This window comes from Triturus cristatus, chromosome 11, assembly GCF_964204655.1.
Source record: "Triturus cristatus chromosome 11, aTriCri1.1, whole genome shotgun sequence".
NCBI lineage: Eukaryota > Metazoa > Chordata > Amphibia > Caudata > Salamandridae > Triturus > Triturus cristatus.
In genome coordinates this window covers 24853716-24871635 of record NC_140594.1, presented here as the reverse complement: position 1 = coordinate 24871635, position 17920 = coordinate 24853716, and positions in this window count along the sequence as shown.

The window sequence follows — 17920 nt, the reverse complement described above, 5'->3', positions numbered from 1 at the left end:
CAGTTTCTTTAAATAAGTCTTGCAGTGTTTGAAAGCTGATTTTAATCCTCCAAACATCTAAACACCTCTTGGATAAAGAGAACCAGGTCTACATTGGGATTGTTCGATCTGGATGTTTACTTTGAGGAAGGAGCTAATTGGAGCGTGCCATAAATTGAACAAAAATTAGAGTGACATTAATAAGCATGACTTGAATACTTTTGAAAAATAAATCCCAAGCCTTGGTTGTGCAAAGGACACAAGTTCTATGAGAATAACATAACTGGTCTAAAATGCACCAGGCAATAGTGCAAGATAATTTAAAAAATCTGTCTCTTGGTATCTACTGAGATAAAGGGATCTCCGTAAGACTTGGAGGCGCGGGTATCTGAAGAACAAGGGATCAGATTTATATCCGATCTCTACAAAACACCCACCTTGAAAACTAAAACAGATTATAATGTTGAATATTTTATAGTGTTTCATTTAATGTTGCTGCAGGAAAGAGGTATTACTGCAGACATAATTAGGAATACCTTCACAAGCAGGAGGTCTAGACAATCTAACAGCAATAGTATTTATGGCTAATACCATTTGGTGAGCCGAATTTAATATAATTTTTTCAAATGGGTCACATCTAGGGGGCTGAGCCCCAATTCTCGGTGTGGAGCTATTTGCCTGACCTCTTCACTATTATCAAGCCGATTCATATAAAAGGTAGGCGGCGTGAATCAGCTAACTGCAGATTGATTTTTTTGCTTGATATTATATCTGAGATCTACGCACATTCGTCCTAAAATATCTTGAAAGTTGGGCTTTTTGGCTCCAGGGTCATACTAAGAGAATAAGGAGGTTTTAATGAAAATTATTCAATGATTGACCATTGTATGGCGCTCTGGTCAGTGACTAGGAGATCCATTGCAACAGCTGGAAATTGATGGTGCTGTTTTCTGAATTTCGGGGCTTTTAACCTGGTTGATTGCAAACTATTATGAAGTAAACTGCAGGGCTTTAATATCCCCCAAGACTTGGTATTTATGATCCAACAGCTGGAAACAGGTGGTTTTAAATGGGAATTACATGTTTGCTGAATAAAATGCCGATAGAAAATAGTTTATGGGAGGGGTGTGTCTTAGCACCTTTTTTGTCACAGATCTTCCAGCTTTTACTGAAGATAAATGAATTATCTTGAAGCCATAAGTGAATACGGTAATGCCAACAGATAGACTATTAATGTAGTGATGACTAAGGTGCTTATCTTTTCTATGAGGCCAAAGAGATTTCCTGGTTTCTTATTGATCTTTTATTAGAACAGATGGGTGTCTTTAAATACCTTGGTCTTCATTTTGCAGATAATTGGCAATAATCTTACTTTCCACAGGCATTGCTCTAAAAACTTTTGTTATGGTATTCGGTGGCCTTTCGGTAGATCCATGGAAAAAGGCTGCTATAGAGAATCTAAACCTGAAACCCTTTATGATGCTGACTTATTTGCGCTTGATGCCAGAGTAAACTGGTAATATTTTAAAAGCCTGAGAAAGACTCTTGACAATACCAATAAACTCACTGATAGAACCTTCAAGACTAAAGTTGGTCCTGTCTTCCTGGATTGCTGGCACAATCTTGTGCCCTAAGGTGTTTGAGCTCGCTACCCAGGGGTAAGGACAATGATAAACTCACACCTATTTCCCACTGAATCGGGCAGACGTGTCCTCATGAGTAATTTAAAATTTCGCTACCAATTCCGTACTAGGGGTTGATATTCTCCAGTTAGAAAGGACACTTTCAAATGGCTAAAATAAAAGATTTTCACAGGAAAGATTCTTGGATAGTGGTCAAGCTAATGATAGAAACTAGCCGGCCTTAAAGACTCTGTGATATGTTCTTTTGAAGGAATTGAAGATAAAGGAATTGTTCCTGATTTATCTCAAATCCCTAATAAATATGTCCAGAACCAAAATCTACAAATTAGAATTGGAATGGATCTGGCTTGGAGAGTAAAATGACCTAGGGGGAATTACTGATGTGAACAAGTGTTGTGTTTGTGACTTGAAAGTTAAAGATAGTATAACTCATCTCCTTTTAGATTGTTGGCTTATGAGGAAAAGAGGGAAAAAGACCTCTGTCCCCTTTTCAGAAAAATCAAGGTACGGATCAAGCAGAACCACTAGTCACTTTACTCAAAATGAGATATTTTGATATTGGAATTTCTCTGGCTAGAATTACTGAACTAAAAAAGAAAATAAGTATTATTGCTTAATGTTTTTGTCTCTAAAGTTGTAAGCTTAGGTTTTGTTATGTATTGAGTGTTCTGTGTGCATATTGGCCTCAGCTTTGTGCTATAACGAGTTACTGAGGTTAATCTGAGGCTAGGAAGAAGCCATTTGGCTTATTGTAATGACTGTTCCCATGGAGAATAGATGCTGGAAAAAAGGGTTTCATACAGTTTGCAGTATTTATTGTTTAAAATTTCTATAAGATTACACCTGGGGAAAAAAATATATATATAAGTCAAAAATACATTTTGGTGTAAAGTGCTTTGCTGGCTAGTGCATTATAAAATCTGTAAATAATGAAATGAAATTAATTAATTACTAAATATGCCTGGGTGAGTGTAAAGTGTGCCTCTGTGAGTGCAGGGTGAGAGGGTGTGCCTGTGGAGTATGGAAATGTTTATAGTAAGAGTGGTGCCTGAGTGCACGCTCGATGAGTAATGCATGCAAGTGCAGTGTGAGTGGAGTGTATTGAGAGTGAAGGGTGAGGGGAGTTCCTGTGTGTGCCTGTGTGAGTTATGAGGATGTACCTGTATAAGTGTGGACTAAGCATGTTTCTTTGTAAATTTACAGTGAGTAGTGTGCTTGTGTGAGTGCAGGGTAAGCAGCATGCCTACGTGTATAGTTGCGTGCATTGTGCGTGCAGGTGTTTGGGGAGCATTTGCATGAGTGCTGGGTGTGAGGGAAATGTCTGTGTAAGTATGTGGTGTAAGAGAAGACACTCCCCTCACACCCAGAATCAGTACAGAGTGTGGGTGAGTGTTTGTATGAGTGCAGGGTAATTGGTGTTCCTATGTGAGTGTAGGTTAAGAGAAGTGCTTGTGTGAGTGTAGGATGAGAGTAGTGTCTGTCTGAGTGCACAGTGAAGGGGATGCCTGTGTAAAGAGAAGGTGATGGGTGTTGTGCGAATGCAGAATGAATGGTGTTGCTGTGTGAGTGCAGTGTCAATGCAAGTGCTATGTGAGTGTACAGTGAAGGGAGTGCATGTGGGAGTGCAGTGGAGGAGTGACTGTATGCATGTTTTGTCAGCAAGGACGCTGTGTGAGGGCAGTGTGTGACTGTGTAATGAGAGTGAGGAGTGTGACTACATGAATGATGATTAGGAGGGTGCCTGTGTGAGTACAGGCTGAGTAATAGACTTGAGTAGACAGCGTCTGTGCAGGGTAAGGAGCATGTCTATATGAGTTCAGGATGGGGGAGTCTGTGGATGAGTTTATGGGGTGAGGGGAGTGCTTGTAGGAGTGCCTGGTGTGAGAAATATGTCTGAGTGCAGGGTGAGGGAGGGCACTGTCTGTATGAGTGGAGTATGAGGGCAGCGTCTGAACAAATGCAGAGTGGGGTGTGCCTGTGTGAGTCCAAGGTGCATAGAATGCCTGTCTGGCTAAAGGGCGATGGATGTTACTGTGTGTGTGTGTGAGGAGAAGAGAGACCCTTTGTGAATGCAGGTGAAGTGTGTGTCTCTATATGAGTGCATGTGTGAGCACAGGGTGATTGGTGTGCCTGTTTGAGCGAGGATGGGCAGTTTAGTTGTGTTATCAAAGATGAGTTGTTTGCTTGAGTGAGTGCAGTCTAAGCCATGCAAGTGAATGCATGGCTGCAGTGTGTATTGTTAGCGCAGGGTAAGGGGAGTGTGTATATAAGAATGAGTGTCTGTATGAGTGCAAGGCATCAGGGGAGTGTCTGTGTGAGTGTGAAGAGTGGAGGACATGTCTAAATGAGTGCATGGGGTGAAGTGAGAATCTGTATGACTGGAGGGTAACTGGAGTAGATGTGTGTTTGCATAAGAGCAGGGGTGACCTGAGTGTCTGTATAAGTGCAGGGTGAGCAGTGTGTCAGTGTGAGTGCAGTGCTTTTGTGAATGCACGGGAAGTGGTGTGCCATTCTGTTGCACGGTTACACAGGGCCTGAGCAAAATCTCCATTTTAGTTGCAAGTTTTAAACTTGACATATTTTTCTAATGGTGACTTTTTACATGTTTTTCACTTACACGATAATATACTTCGAAACTATTCTGCCTGCAGTACATTTCCTAGTAGGCATATTATCAGGTTACCCGTACACTCTGTCCACGGATAGGAACATTGAACGTGATGCCCTTGCATTTGGTTGTCTGATTGGAGGCAGCTCTCTGTCTCAAGACAATCACATTGGCGCTTCACCTTTGACACACTGCTTTTATTATATAAACCGCCTCTGAGCCAAATTCTGCAGAGGAGCCCTTCTACTGAGATTATGCTGGAATTCTGTGCACTGTGACTGAAATGCAGCCCTACTGACTCTGACCTCTATCCTGTGAAGGACGATAGCCAGCACTACATCAGACCAGCTTTCTCATACATCATACACGGGTATGGGGGAATAGGTTGTCCCAAGAGATCTGGCAGAGGGTACTCCCACTATGCTCTTGCTAGTGTAGGTAGTATTGGATAGAAGTAAAAGTATAACTATAATGATATATTCATATAATCACACAAAAATGTTATGATACCTGAAATGTTTAATTATTTTACCATCCTGGTAATACTGTTTACAATGCTTTGTTTCATAGTACTACTGATAATTGCAGCTCACACCTTTGACTTAAGAATACAATTGTTTCAAGAAATGTTTGGAAATCAAATTTGTAGATTTCTTGTGTCTCCCTTGGGCATGCCTGAGTAACAATGAAAGCATAGATCTGTTTCCACAATTTACTTAGGGAATTAGAGTAGTCATGTTATGAAGCCCTCCACAACGCCTCTCCTTCTACACTCCCACCATCATCTCCGCTCTGCTTAACTGGCCCTGGCCACCGCCCTACAGATCTACAAAACCACAGCCGGAGGAAGCTCCTTCTACCTCGCTGCGAAGACTTGGACCCCCCTGCCTCTGTATCTCAGACAATCACCATCGCTGCCGCAATTCAGGAAGGACCTCAAGACCTGGCTCTTCGACTGAACCACAGATTCACCCCCCGCCCCCACTCAGCACCTTGAGACCCTCACGGGTGAGTAGTCGCTCTTTATAAGACACGTGATTGATGGATTGCAGTTGCAGACACCATCTGCTACCCTGGAAAGGTTGGGGGTTCAGATGGGGCACTGTGAACTTGCTAGGAACTGGGCCAACATACTCTGATGATATTTGTGGACTGGTTCCCCATATTCTGACAGTTATGTTGTCGGGATACAGAGTCCTATTTGATTCGTATGACAATTCAGAGTGCCGGCTGAGTAATGTACTTGAGTGCATGGTTTCTGTGTTGTAAGTGCAGGATAAGGGAAGTGTTGATATGAGTGCATGATCGGGAAGTGGCTGTGTGAGTGCTGGTTGAGGACAGTCTCTGTATGAGTGCAGGTGAAGGAGAGTGCCTGTGTGAATGCAGGGTGAACAGGATACCTATCTGGACCTGGGGTGAGTAGTCTGCCTGTGTGAGTGCAGGTGAAGGCTGTGCCTGTGTCAACATGGCAAATTGTTTGAATTGAGCGTATGGTGAACAGTGTGCCATTGTGAGTGCAAGATGTGCCTGTGTGTCTGAGCTTATGTGACTGGGGATGACATGTGAGCCTGTGTGGCTGAGGAGGATGACTTGTGAGACTGTATGACTGAGGATGACTTGTGAGCATGTATGACTGAGGATGACTTGTGAGCCTGTGTGACTGAGGAGGATGACTTATGAGCCTGTGTGAGTGCGGGCTAAGTAATGTACCTGAGTTGATAGCTTAAAAATGTATTGTGAGTGAAAAATAGAGACAGTATTTTATGAATACAGAATGGGGGAGTGTTTATGAGTACGCGGTTTAAGATGGCATGTAGTGAGTGGCCAGTCTTTACGAGTTGAATGAGTGCGGGGGAGGAGTATGTCTCTAAATTTAGTGTGAGTTATGTTTGTGTGTGCGCTGGGTAAGCAGTTTGCCTGTGTGGGTGCCAGGTGGGTTGCATTCCTGTGTGACTGAAGGTTTAGGAATAAGGCGTGCCCATTTGCGCCCGTCCACGCTCGGTCCGCGCTCAGTGCCAGACATTCTGCCCAATTTTCTTTCGACATAGGACAGCACTTAAGATATTCCTCAGCGGAGCTTCACACTTGTAATCAAGGAGGTCCTTGTTCAGTTATATGTGACCTTTCAATGTTGCCCTTTCCTTCAGTCTGCTCTTCCTGTTCTTCCAGGTTGCCTGGATGGACTCCACCAGAGAGACCCACGCAACCACTGTCAAAATTCACCATTAAGTCCACAAATACTCTCGTGGTTGGGGCAGCATTGGTCAATGTCCGCTCCCTGCACAAGAATGCCTTACACATTTATGACATACTCAGGGATAACCACCTTGACATCCTATTTTTCACAAAAACTTGGATGAATGATAGCTCTGCACCGGATATTGCATTAGCTGTTCCAGAGAGTTATTCTATTTCTCACTGAGATGGACCGGGCAAATGAGGTGTGGGTGTGGCCATGATTTTCAGGCAAACCCTTGAGTGTATCTCCTTTGGAGTCACCAAACTCCCGGGGGAGAGTGCTTGGGCTACTGCCTCTCCCCTTCGGCAAGTAAAATATTGGTGGGAGTCACAATTTACCACCCTCCCTCCTGGATGTGCTGGGGAGTTTTTTGCCTCTATTGACGACTGTTTATCCAAATATCTCCCAAAATATTTTAATTTCTCCGTCCTGGGAGATATGAATCTTCATGTGGATAAGGCTAATGAACCACATGCAGGTCTCCTCCATGACAACATGTCTGCGTGGAACTTGAAGCAGTTTGTCAATCAATCCATTCATTTATTTTATTTTATTTATTTATATATTTATTAAGCATACAAATCATCCTCAAGGGAATCTGTCGCCCTGGAGCAGTCTATACAGGTCACAATTCCATAAGATGATTAAAGATGAAACAGCCATGTTCTCAAGGATTTCTTAAAAGAGAGTGAGTGTCAGCAAGAGCGTAGTGGTAAGAGTAACTGATTCCAGTGTTTGGGAGCTAAAAAAGAAAAGGAACGGCCTCCATATCTGACATTATTAATATGTTTGGGGCACAGCAATAGTAGCTCACTGGATCTAAGTAAACATGCCGGGATATATAGCTGCAACTTGCTTTTAAGATAACATGGTCCCTTGCCGTGCAGTGATTTAAAAACCTAAAACATGAGTTTAAAAAGTGCTCGCTTTTTTTTGGAAGCCAGTGTAGAGAGCTTAATAAAGGTTCAGAGAGTGATCGTGATGGAGGATTACAGACGAGGTGCGCTGCTGTGTTCTCTACCACCTGAAGTCTAGAGGAAAGGCCTTCTTTCATTGCGACCATAAGGGAATTCCCATAGTCCAGGCAGCTAACTACATCAGCTCACTCCGCTTTCGAAAAACCCTACTGCCGACAAGTCCATCCTGGCCAACTGCAGGCCTGTATCATTATTGCTGGACTTTTCTAAGATTCTGGAGAAACTGATTAATGTCCAAATGTCCAAGTATCTGGACTCTGATCAGCTGCTGCATCCTTCTCAGTTGGGCTTCCACCATGGACACGGCACAGAAGCAACACTGGTAGAAGTGTCCGACACCATCAAGCTAGCAGTGGACCCAGGGAAACAAGTAGTCCTCCTGCTTTTAGGTCTGTCAGTGGCATTCGACACGGTTTCCCATCCTATTCTGCTTCAACGACTGAGAATCACTGGGATAGATAGGTGGAGCCGCCTTGGCATTGTTTGGGTCTTTTCTGTCTGACAGAAAGTCAATCAGTATGGACGCTACCTTTTGCATCTGACTCTAAACCTCCAAGATTCAGCGTTCCTCAAGGCTCTGCCCTGAGTCCAACACTATTTAATGTCTACAGGACTCCTCTGGCAGCTCTGGTGGAATCGTTTGGGGTACAGGTAGTGTCTTACACTGACAACGCACAAATCCTTCCCACGTGGGACAGTAACACTCAGAACAGATTTGTAACATGTCTGTCATCGTATTTCGATGGATGGGCCTGAGCAACCTTTAATGCAAAACCAAATTAATAGTTTGTGGCACTCCTCCTCCATTCTGGGAAGGGGAATTCTGGCCCAGCTCTGCTCCTTCTCCCCTCTACCTCTGTTGCAGGCGTGAGCAACCTCTGAGTAAAGTTCGATAATTAGCTATCCTTCAGTTGCCAGGTGGATGGTCGGGTGGAAGCTTGCTTGGGCCTTCTAAGATCCTTCCAAATGTTTTCTTCCCTGCTCCCTTCACGCTACCAGAAACCTGTTCTTCGTGGATGGATCACACCAATGGGCTTTAGTGGGACCTCACAGCGTACCAATTTCAGAGACTCCAGTTGGTGCAGAATGCTGCTGCCTGACTTCTCTTTCATCTTTAGAACCATAACAACAAACGTCTGCACCTTAAGGATTTTCATTGGCTAGCAATCCACAAAAGAGTTCATTTCAAGGGGCAGGTGATGGTCCATAGAGCTTTTTATAAGTCTGGTCTCCACTGCTTGGCCAATAGACTTACACCCTACCTGCCAGTGAGACTCCGAGATCCGCAGATGCCTGTTGGCTGTTGTGCTAAAACCCAGGAGGAAGAAATGGAGCAGCTCTTCTTTCTTGGTCCTTGCTGCCTCCAGCTGGAATGCTCTTCCCCTCCATCTGTGGGCCACCAAAGATGAGAGTTCCTTCACATGAAGCCTAAAAACCTGGCTGTTCAATCTGGCTTCCTCTGACTAGTGATTACTGGACATTAGCACTGGAACATCCACATGAGCAGCCGTGCGCTACAAAAACATAATAATAATAATAGGAAAGCGGCTCCGTGAATGTGAGATGTTTCAGTGAGTGCAGGATGAGAGGTGTGCCACTGCAGAGTGAGGTGAGTGGATGTGTGGTGTGTCACTATGAGTGCAGAGTGAGTTGAGTGCCTGTGTGAATGCACAGTGAGTGGTGTCCACGTGACTGCAGGGTAAGGAATGTGTCTATATGAATGAAGGTAGAAGGTGTGACCTTGTGAGTTTATATTGAACAGCGTGCCTCTGTGGATTGTGAATTGTGTGTATTTTGAGTGCACGATGTGCAGTGTGTGTTATGAGTGTATAGGCAGAGGAGTGCCCGTGTGAGTTAGGATGTGCAGTGAGAGTGGAGGTTAATAAGTGCTTTATATTATGAGGAGGACTGGCTAAAGGGAATGACTATTTGATTGCAGGAGGAGTGGAGCATCTGAGTGTGGGTTGAGGTGAGTGCCTTTGTGAGTACAAGTTAAGTGCATTGTGAGTGCAAGATAAAGGATATGCGTACATGAGTGTAGGGTGATGATTCACCTCAATGCGGTTACAGGTAACAGTGTGCCTGTGAGCATGGTGAGCATGGTGAGTGGCAGGTATTCTGAGTGTAAAGTAAGCATTGTATTTGTGAGTGTTAACTGAGAGGTGTGCTTATCTGAGTGAATATGAGCAGTGTGCCTGTGTGCGTGCATGGTAAGTAATCACCCCGTGTGTCTGTGTGAGTGCTATGAGTGCCTTTGTGAGTAGACTGTGATTGTGTGAATTCTGAGTGTGTCTGTGTGAGTGCAGTGGGTGCCTTTGTTAGCAAAGAATGTGACTGTGTGCAGGAGTGCTTTTGTGCATAGAGACTGACTGTGCGAGTGATAGGCAGCCTGTGTGCGTGCTGTGAGTGCCTTTGTGCACAGAGACTGTGACTGTGTGCAGGAGAGTATGCATGTGTGAGTGTTGTGAGTGCCTCAATGGGCAAAGACTGTGACTGTGTGATTGCTGGGTGTGCCTGTGTGAGTGCTGTGTTTGCCTCTGTGGCTGTGTGAGTGGAAGATGTGTCTGGGTGAGTGAAGGTTGCAGCACATTAAACCCAGACCTACCGGCACTGCCAATGATTGTTCTGAGTGCGGGAGAGGTTCACTCATTAAGGTGAACCCTACACTGACGACATGTGAAGTGTCCCTTCTGGAGCCTCGGATCCCCTCGTGGACGCCAGGGGGGCTCTGCGCACGCGCGCAGCCTCTGCACTGTACCTGGGCCGAGAGCTGAGGTCACCTTGGTGAAGACGAGGCTGAGCCGTGTCAATACTGTGCTACCACAGAGCTGGGTCAGCAGAAAAGACACATCCAATTATGAGGCGCCTGTCCCTTAATGTGGCTTTTATTGTCCTTTGATGTACTCTGACGCCCATCTTCAGGGGTGAGGGGGGGGGGGGGAGGCAGGCTTCCTCGGCCCCTGAGTAAAGTAAACTAATAAAGATGTCAATATATACCTTTATTATATTAAGGGGGTTTGCGGGCTCTGCCTGAGGCTGCAGGCACTCACCTACCTCACCCCCTTTCCTTCTTTCTGCCCCCACACCTTTTTAACCGCTCAGGACAACCTTTGTAAGGTCTGACAGAAAGCCAGATAAATGTAATGACCCAGCTCCTCGAGGCTAATAAATGAATGTACCAATCAGTGCTGTATTTACTAGCCTCTGGGGTGAGGTCAGGGTTAGAAGCTCGTGGCAGGGTCAGTGGGTTGAGGCGAAGGAGGATAGCCCCCCCCAGGTCACTGGAGATGCTGTGGGCACCTCCATTTCAGTGACCTCTGAAGCGACCCTCAGAGTGGTCTGTCTGAAGCCCCCAAGGTCCAGGAGCTCTTGACCTGGACTTGCTGTCGGAATGATTACCCAGCAGGGAGTGTGGTTAAAGGTAAGTCACCGATCCACAGGTCAAGGGGCTGGTGATGGCCCGTAGACCTTTTTATAAGTCTGATCTCCACTACTTAGCCAATAGGGCTAGCTGCCCGGTAAACCCTGCACTTGCCGTCCCTCGGCGTCTACCAAGCCGCGTGGAGAGGCCAGTGGTCCCACAGCCTCTTTGCACTGATAACGCCTCCTACGCCACAACCGGCGACTTCCGAGGGGTTCGTCCCTGAACTTTCACCTGAAACTTCTCAGATCTTGACTATGATGCTTTACTGCCGTCCCTTGGTAAAGTGTCCATGTTCTTCATGTACTCACTGAAGCTCTGGTCGCACCGGTTCATCTCCCGCCTCTCACCAGCTCATCCCTCGTCACATTACCCCGGTAGATTGTCATATCCATGCGGATAATTCTGAGGACCCCCCGTGGGGAGGTGCCTTGATCTAACCCAACCTTGCTCATCAACTCACTTACAAACTTCCCCAATCCATGATCCTGCTCATGAGCTGGAGCTCATGATAGCGCCTTAGAATCTTTCTGGAGCTCATGTTAGCACCTTAGAGTCTTTCTGGAGCTCATGATAGCACCTTAGAGTCTTTCCGGAGCTCATGATAGCACTTGAGAGTCTTTCTGGAGCTCATGATAGCACCTTAGAGTCTTTCCGGAGCTCATGATAGCACTTGAGAGTCTTTCTGGAGCTCATGATAGCACCTTAGAGTCTTTCCGGAGCTCATGATAGCGCCTTAGAGTCTTTCCGTAGCTCGTGATAGCACTTTAGAGTCTTTCTGGAGCTCATGATAGCGCCTTAGAGTCTTTCCGGAGCTCATGATAGCGCCTTAGAGTCTTCCTTAGAGTCTTTCTGGAGCTCATGATAGCTCTTGAGAGTCTTTCTGGAGCTCATGATAGCGCCTTAGAGTCTTTCCGGAGCTCATGATAGCGCCCTAGAGTCTTTCCGGAGCTCATGATAGCGCCTTAGAGTCTTTCCGTAGCTCGTGATAGCACTTTAGAGTCTTTCTGGAGCTCATGATAGCGCCTTAGAGTCTTTCCGGAGCTCATGATAGCGCCCTAGAGTCTTTCCGGAGCTCATGATAGCGCCTTAGAGTCTTCCTTAGAGTCTTTCTGGAGCTCATGATAGCTCTTGAGAGTCTTTCCGGAGCTCATGTTAGCACCTTAGAGTCTTTCCGGAGCTCATGATAGCACCTTAGAGTCTTTCCGTAGCTCGTGATAGCACTTTAGAGTCTTTCTGGAGCTCATGATAGCGCCTTAGAGTCTTTCCGGAGCTCAAGATAGCGCCCTAGAGTCTTTCCGGAGCTCATGATAGCGCCTTAGAGTCTTCCTTAGAGTCTTTCTGGAGCTCATGATAGCTCTTGAGAGTCTTTCCGGAGCTCATGTTAGCACCTTAGAGTCTTTCTGGAGCTCATGATAGCACCTTAGAGTCTTTCCGGAGCTCATGATAGCACCTTAGAGTCTTTCTGGAGCTCATGACAGCGACTTAGAGTCTTTCCGGAGCTCATGATAGCGCTTTAGAGTCTTTCTGGAGCTCATGATAGCGCCTTAGAGTCTTTCCGGAGCTCATGATAGCACCTTAGAGTCTTTCTGGAGCTCATGATAGCTCTTGAGAGTCTTTCTGGAGCTCATGATAGCACCTTAGAGTCTTTCCGGAGCTCATGATAGCGCCTTAGAGTCTTTCCGTAGCTCGTGATAGCACTTTAGAGTCTTTCCGGAGCTCATGATAGCGCCTTAAAGTCTTCCTTATCTATTCCAGCTCCCTCCTGGCTGGCCCCAGCCCTCCACTGTTGCCTTACATTACGCATGCATCGCGATGTTCCTGCATTGCCTGCATGGATGCAGCCACCTAGAACCCAGAAGAACATCACATCCGCTCCTGCCCTGGAAGTTCTCCGCTTCCTACTACTCTTACCGATGCCAGCTCATGTCTCATTGGATGATCAGACCAGCGCAACCAAACTCTCATGCTACCCTTCCTGCACTACATTTCCCAGCATCCATCACGACAAACGCAGTGTAGAAAGAAGGCCTTGGGTTCATCCATCTCTTCGTGGTCTTAGACGTAAATTGAAAGGCCTCGACAGTATCTGGCGCTGTAATGAGCCCTCAGTATGAAACTGAATGATAAGGCAGCCTTTTGAAATATAGATGTGTCTTAAAGGAAGCTCGTCGCCTTTATTCATTTACTGCAGATGTCACTGCCACCAATAAACCAAAAGAAACATCTTCTGAATACCGCTCTAATGTTGCCTCTTCTGAGGTCAGAACCATTAGAAATACTGTTCTCCTCCTCTCCCAGCATGTCCCGCCTCTACCTTCTCAGGTTGGAGGGGTTTCCAACAGGAGGTTCTTCTTGCGTGCACGCTCTCCTCGCCTCTTGGAAGTCCAGCTCTCCTTCTGTCCCCCTCACTGATACATTCCTTCCCTTTTTTGAGGACATCTTTCTTCTTAGAGATGCTGAGCCCATCTGTCCAATCCGTGACGCTCCGGCCTCATCTATGACTGTCACTGTCCTTCCTCTTCTCAAGAGGCCCTCCCTTGACCCGCTCATGTCCTTCACTCTCGGCCAATCTCTTCGTCCAGCAGCGGCTGAACTTCGGGACGTCTTTTAGCCCTTCCTTTTACTCGTTTGTGGCAGTCCTCAAGCCTCATGGATGGTGCTCAGGTGGGATCCACAGCTCCTCGAAGGACGGGATCTGTTCTCATCGCTGTCCCAGAAGACCTTCGCTTAACGACTGATGTCCAAGGAGTCAACGCCTCGAAGCCTCCCAGATCCTTCAGCGGCCTTTGACGCTGTCGACCATGCACTGCTGTAAGCTGTGATTGATGGTGCTGCCTTCCATCAGATACACTTGCTTCTAAATGAACACGCGCAGAAAGCCACCCCTGGTCCATTACTGTCCGCCTCACTCACACTCCGCTGTGGAGGCCCCGAGGGTCTTTGCTTTCATCTCTTTCTTTCAATCTTTGCCTTAGACCTCGGGCTGTTCTCATTTGTTGACTGGTCCGTCTCGTCTTTCTCTCATCTGGTGCTGACTGCTCTGGTGTAGCGTGGCGCATCTGGTCCAAGGGGGGCAAATGTTAATATAAATATATCCATCTCATGCTGCCCTTCAATGTCAAGCCCTGCAGAACAAGGCAGAGCAAGGTGGGTTCTTTTGCACCCGGTATTCCCCACTTTCTTCCCATTCTAATATCCTTGCACTCTCTTCTTAAAAGTACTCCCTTCTCCTTCACTGTTATTCGGATTGCCCATTGTTTCTAGTGACCACACCGTCATCCGCTTCAGTCAACACGCATACACAGACATCACCCAAAGATTACACTGACACTTTATTTGTGGGTGAAGAACTGCTGCAGGTTTATTTCATACAACACAGTATGAATAAAATTGGGTTATCTTACGGGCGATCCAGGGCAGGCAGCCCCTTGCTGCCCGCCCGCCTGGTGAGCCAGCACACACGGTGGGTCGATGCCCGGCAGTGTGGCACATAAATATCTGCAGATCATCCACTGGGTCACGTGATCTGCCTCCTACTCCCGCCCCTTCCGACAGGGGCGGAGCGTGTTGTGGCCACCCCCGGTTGGTCAGGCCCCCCAACCGCCCGAAGGACTAACGGGGCGCCGTCGCGGTCTTCCCAGAACCCCCTTCGGCTCCTGGACCTTGGCTCGGGCACCCTTACTGTGCCGGACAGGGGTACCCTTACTGTACCGCCTGTCGCAGAGGTACCCTTACTGTACCAGTCTGCATCCAGATCGCCCTGTAACTCCGCCACAGCTCTGGGGAGGCTACCGTCGCTGCCAGAGCCCCCCTTCCTCCTTTCGCTGTTTATAGGTGCCCGCCCCTGCGAGCCAGCTTTTAGTGGGCTAAATAATGGGTCCTGTTCTGTAACCGTAAATATACGGCATTAAGTAGCAACATTACTCAGAAGCCCAGGGCAGACTAACCACGAATGACTCTAGGCCCCAATGCCGCTCAGCTGAGGCGTGCCTGGAGTTACTAGCCTTATAAGCGATGCCACTGCAGATCTTCCTATCGTAATTATGGGAAGGTCTAGCACCTACAACTGTAGTCAGAACTAAGCCATAGCTGAATTCGTCAATCCATCGCTTCCCTTCATAACCTAGCACTAAGGTGGGCAATTGCATGATTTCTTTAGCAGGACAGAAGATTTTTTTTTTTTTTTTTTTTTTTTTTTTTTGTAACTGCTAAATGGACGTCTGCTTCTTTCATGACTCCGGATAAAGCCGATATGGCTGACTGAGCTGCCGAAGGTACATCGCTCAGCTCGAGGACCCAAATTTGTGAACGTTTTCCCCCTCCCTGGCTCCAAGGAAATGCTGGGCGAGAAGAGTAACACCTAAATCTGATTTTCAGGCTGGAAATATGGCATCGGTAACAGGGCATTGGTGAAATAGGCGCTTAAGGACCTGCCATCCCCTTAATACTTTCCAATTGGCCAATTTGGGTGCCAACTGGCACGTAATTGTGTTCCCAACAGCTACAGCACCATAAGCAGGGTGAAGGTAACGTTTGAGTTAACCCCTTCACCTACGTATATAAACACAGCTGACATCACTGTTATCTGACTTTGCTCCCTTTCACATCGTATTAGTCTATTGTTTACTACCCCCGGCCAATATCTTAGCAACATCTCCCGGTTTGGCCTCTCTACTTGCAAATTAAGATACCTTAAATTGGACGCTAGAGTCTTATACTAGTCCCGCTGTTATCCCACTCTTTCCTTACTCTCCACTGGGACAGCGTATCCAATTCCTTGCTTGTTGAATAGCAGCTAGCTTTGGACTCTATTGCTGCTGAAAGGAGTTAATATCTTTACCTACAGTCCTAGTTACACCGGTGTTGCAGTGCTGTAGGTAAGTCGTGGCACCGACATCATGGCTTGAAAGGAAACGTCCCATTGCTATCAAATAATTTGTTGTGAGCCCCCGTTATAATTTCGTTCCTAACCCATAATTGGCAGTGTCTCTATCCTGCCAGTGCCTCGGTCACGACCACCTTAACTCATGACAATACATCTGGCTTTTCCGCTAGCCTTGTCCATTAACCTGTCAAATGCCAGTGGAGAGCAGCACATCTCTGGTCCTGCTTATTTCAGAAGGTGCTACGCACATGTCGGTGAGGGCATACCATTCCCGGTGTCTGGTTGAAGAGTGCACAGGGCATTGCCACTCTCCCACGTGCAGTGCTGTGAACCGTTTGAAGTAGTTCATCAGCTTCAGCCAACCACCCCCTATGTGGAGGCTTGCACTCCCCAAACTTCTGCTCGTGTAAAACCCGGCCACACCTACAGTTCAGGGAATTTTAGTAATTTGCGACACTGACAGCCCCAGGGGCCAAATACTGCGCTGTGTAAATGCGGCCCGATACCACCATGAACAATTGGCTTGTAGGGATGGGTGTTAACCTGGGCTGGCTGGAGGCAAAACCTTTGCCAATCACACCTGGCAAGACGTGCCCATAGGAAGAGAGAAGTGTCAGCGCCTTATCAATATGCAGTGATTCTGGAAAATCACTTAATCTCCCTGTGCCCAATAAGAAAAGTGCGTGTCCCTGGGGTGGCGTTAGTTGGTGTGCAGGTAAAGCGCGCAAACACTCGATACCTTGCTGCTCGTGCAGCATTACCATACATTTTAAAGTTTACCGTGGCGGCCGTTTTCATTCCTGAAAGCCGTGAACCAGATGCCCCTTCACTATTTGCACCATCGCCCCCCCCAGCTTTCCTCCGATTCCTGTCTGCATGTTGAACATGCATGTCTTGGATATTGCGCGTGTCCAGGCAGGGTGCGGCGCGCCGGAGACAGAGGAGGAACTGGGCGAGAGAGCCCACTAAGTAGGGAGTAAGCCGCGCCCCCCGCCCCGCCCCCAGCTCCACGCGATAGGGGTTTTTCCCAAGTGGGTGTAGGCCTCGCGCGCGAGGCAGCAAGGGGGGGGAAGGCTCCGACGGGCGGCCACTAGAATGCTGCCCTGCTGATGTCCCACTGCGTGGGACGCGGGCAGCGGCATTCTCTGGCTCTTCGCCTGGCGTTATCACCTCTCACCCTCCAGATATTTACCCCACGCACCCTTCTGCTCCTCGAATTTCCAGAGCTCATCTTCAAGGCCGATCCCCACCTCCAGGACTCTATCTGACCCCTCACGCTAGATTTAGCAAATCAGGCAAACCCTTCTATTCACGAAAGCTGATGCGTGATCCCTTCCTATCAGTTCAACTTCCTGTTTCCGAGAGGCGGGGCCGGAAGAGTGCCTTGTATATCTCTTGTCACAGAACGAGGCAGAATGGTAACTGGGGCTAGTCACACCTCTCGGACATTTGAAGATTTTATTAAATAGACAGGGCTGTGGGAGGTCTGTACTGTAAGGCCCTCATTTCAATGGATTGGCGCAGGGCACTGGAGCCAGGCACCTTCCTTTGCCGCCCTACGCCAAAGTGAAAGGGCAGGAATACACCGTACTTATGCAATACCGTGCATTCCTTTCCCCCTGCGCTGGCATTGTTTTGGCAGCCTAGCGCCAACAGAGGCGCCCTGACACCGTGGTGCCAGGGTGCCTGTGTTGTAGGCAGGTTTGTTTTGGTGCGGAGTGGGGCCTCTTCTAAGAGGCGTTGAGGAGAAATATTTCTCCTCGTTACGTTTCACCCTGGGAGGTGTAAGGTGTTGGCGCTTCCCCATGTTTACTTGCTCTCATACATCTGGGGGAGTGTCAACACCCATGGAGGTTGTAGGGGAAAACCCATTAATGCCCAAAGAACTCCTCCCGAGCTCAGAGTGAGGCAGCGCAGCGATTCGCGCCGCCTTGCCTTACTCCACATCTACCGGGCCATCCAAAGACGCGCATAGTGGCGTTGCGTCGCCCCATAGATTTGAATTAGTAATTTGCTTGTGCATCTGCAGTTTTCATTGGTGGCTGTGGTAGAACCAACCCTGGTGGGATAAGAAAGGAATGAAGCGGGGGATGGCACACACCCATGTGCCTCTAACTCTAGTGTTAGAGCGCTTATGGTCCTAGCAAGCATCCCTTTCAATGTTC